General features: G+C 31.9%; 1 protein-coding gene across 1 annotated transcript in view; it reads right to left on the bottom strand.

The window, feature by feature from the left end:
- DDX10 (DEAD (Asp-Glu-Ala-Asp) box polypeptide 10) overlaps positions 1 to 2,897 on the bottom strand; it is a 329,989-nt gene that overhangs the window by 314,507 nt on the left and 12,585 nt on the right. The gene's annotated exons all lie outside the window — the stretch shown is intronic.

The raw sequence follows: 2,897 nt of genomic DNA, 5'->3' as shown, positions 1-2,897 counted from the left end.
GAAAAATTCTTAAATGTAAGCATGACAATGTAAGAATAATATTTGGATAAGTCTAAATATTGATGTTTCAAACAGTAACTGATTTATGGGGCTTAAAATATGGGTGGAATTAAAATATTTGATAATGAAGAACAAGGCTAGGAAGAAGTAAAGGGACCTAAGTAATAAGTAAATTAAATGTCAAAAGCAATTATCATACCAGATAAAAACAATATGCTACTCACAAAGACAAATCTAAAAACATAGGATAAAAAACAATGTAGAAAGTAAAATGATGGGAAAAAATTCACTGTGCAAACACTAACCAAAATAAAATTACTATACGGAGACTAGTATCAAACTAGACTTACAGGCAAAAAGTATTAGTAAAGATAAAACATTTTGTAAATATTAATGTTTCAAATTAATAGATGTAATACTCTATTTGTGGGTACCTAATAACATAAGCTCATAATATCTCAGATTTGAAATTTTTTATAATTCATCAGAGATTTCAACTTGTGGTCACTGGAAAATAGCAAGTCGCTATGGCCCAAAAGCATAATCTTTCAAAAATAAAATTAGAAGTACCAGTTGTCTACATAAAGCAACACAAAGAAAACACTGGCATATTTTCTCTAAGAACTCTCTGACTTACAACTTCAGAAAGATCTAAACTTCAATTTTCAAGTCCTTCACAATTTGAGAGTAGATATTCTTTAACACCTTAAAATATTCTTGATTATAATATCTCATGTTGTATTAACCACACTGATAAGATGCTAAAGGGGAAAAGGCAATATTGACATTAGACAAAATTCCTAAGAGCAAGTGCTTTTTTACAATGTCTCCTGTGAATGTGGAATTACAGAGTACTCCAGCCATCATCATATAACCTGCAGTTTGTAAATTATGTCGCTACATGTCTGCCTACAATTTTACAAAAGCCACATTTTTACAAGTGATGTAACTGGGTTTCAAAAATCATTTGTGGAATATCAAAGTTTTTGCATTCAGTCTTTTCTAAAACTATGATCTTCAAATAACCAACTCTTGTCTATAAAAATTGGGGACAGTGAAAATATGTATAATTACTTTACATAAGTTATGAAGGCTCTTACAGACCATCTAATAATTAAAAAGTTTAAGTCTAATGAATTTTGAAAATACGCAGGAGGCAAACAGCAAAAAGGAAAAAAAGAAAACCAAAAAACCTGGACAGTCTTTACATTATCAAAAGTTTCAATAGCTACCTCAACACAACTTTAAACAGACCAATGTCTACTCTATAGTAAGCCAAGGAAAATTATACCTCAAAGTATCTCTTGCTATTCCAGTCCCAAGTTCTTGACAGCCAACGTTATCAATACTCAGTATCTCCAAAGTTTACTCATTAAGATCACCTAGAAGCATAGAGTCTGGCCTCTCCCCCCTCAGGCTTTTTAATCCTAGATAGCTTTTGAACAAGGTCAAGGTGGGCCTCAATATCCATATTTTCTATATTTAAGGATTTTCCATTGTGATGACACAATTTATTTTCCTATCTATTCAGATTAACATTTCATAGCAAGAAGAAATGGAAGTCTTATGACATAAATAACAGTAGAATTGAATTCATATTGATATCTTCAACACAGAATCCAACTTATATTCACTGGAAGACATTTTTCTTGGACGTTTGCAGTGATTCATACCAAATATATATACTTCCAATTGTCAGACCAAAATACAATTTAAAACATATTTCCCCAACCATTTGTATATCACAAACATATACCTTTAAAACACACTCTACTCTCCAGTTTTAAGTGAAACCAAGACAAATAACATTTACTAGAATTTTAAACAGAAAATTATGTTGCTAAATGTTAATGCATTTGATAAAAATGTGTTCCAGAGCACTTCAGTACTGCATAATCCTACCAAAGAGAATGATTCTGTACCCAAGTAATTTTGGTAAACATAGCAAGCTATATTCCACCTTCCACTTCTTAGGACAATCACAATGTCCATGAAAGCATTAAAGGTTCTGAGAAAGAAAAGTAAACTGTTTCACTATGACTCAACATTTGCTATCTATCTCATCCCTTCTCCCCTCATTATGGAAAGGTAGCTGGTGAATGGTAAAATATCGGTTAACATCTTATGGAAAAATATTTGTCCCCCACACATTTTGGGAAATGCTGCATTATTCTGACATTTAACGGTATATCCAGAATTTGAGTAATTTTAACTGATATGTTTACTATGCTTTGCACATCCAGTAACACAAAGTATCTTATTTCTCAGAAAATATAAGTGTAAAACATCAAATCCTTAAACTAAAAAAAATATTGATTTTGATTGAATAAAAGAGTATACATACCTATATTTTGCTCTTTCATGGACCCAGACATACTCAGGGTCTTTCAAACTCAAGCGTGCAAGGTCCTTTACAGATTTGGTTTGTGTTGCTGAAAATAGTAAAGTCTGACGTTTCTTGGGAAGATTTTCAATAATCGCATTCATGGTATCAGCAAAGCCCATATCCAAGATTCTATCTGCTTCATCAAGAACTAAAAAAGGAAAATGCAATGAACTACTATACATTAGACTAATGCAATGTGATATCCTGTATTGGACCCTAAGACAGAAAAGAGACAATAATGGAAAAACTGGTAAAATCTGAATAAAGCCTGAAAGTTATACACTGTACCAATGTTAACCTTAGCTAAAGGTACCATAGTTATGTGAGACATGAACACTGGGGGAACTGGGTGAAGGATACACAGGAACTCTATCACTGCAACTTTTCTATAAATCAAAAATACTCAAAAATAAATACATTTTAGATAGTATTACCAAGCCAAAAAAAAAGAAAAAGTTCACTGAGAAGATGCCAATTTGACCATTCGAAGTTATGAGAAGTGGGCATTACT

This window comes from Propithecus coquereli, unplaced genomic scaffold (assembly GCF_000956105.1).
Source record: "Propithecus coquereli isolate 6110/MARCELLA unplaced genomic scaffold, Pcoq_1.0 Scaffold6, whole genome shotgun sequence".
NCBI classification, from domain to species: domain Eukaryota; kingdom Metazoa; phylum Chordata; class Mammalia; order Primates; family Indriidae; genus Propithecus; species Propithecus coquereli.
This window is presented reverse-complemented; position numbering and strand designations above follow the sequence as displayed.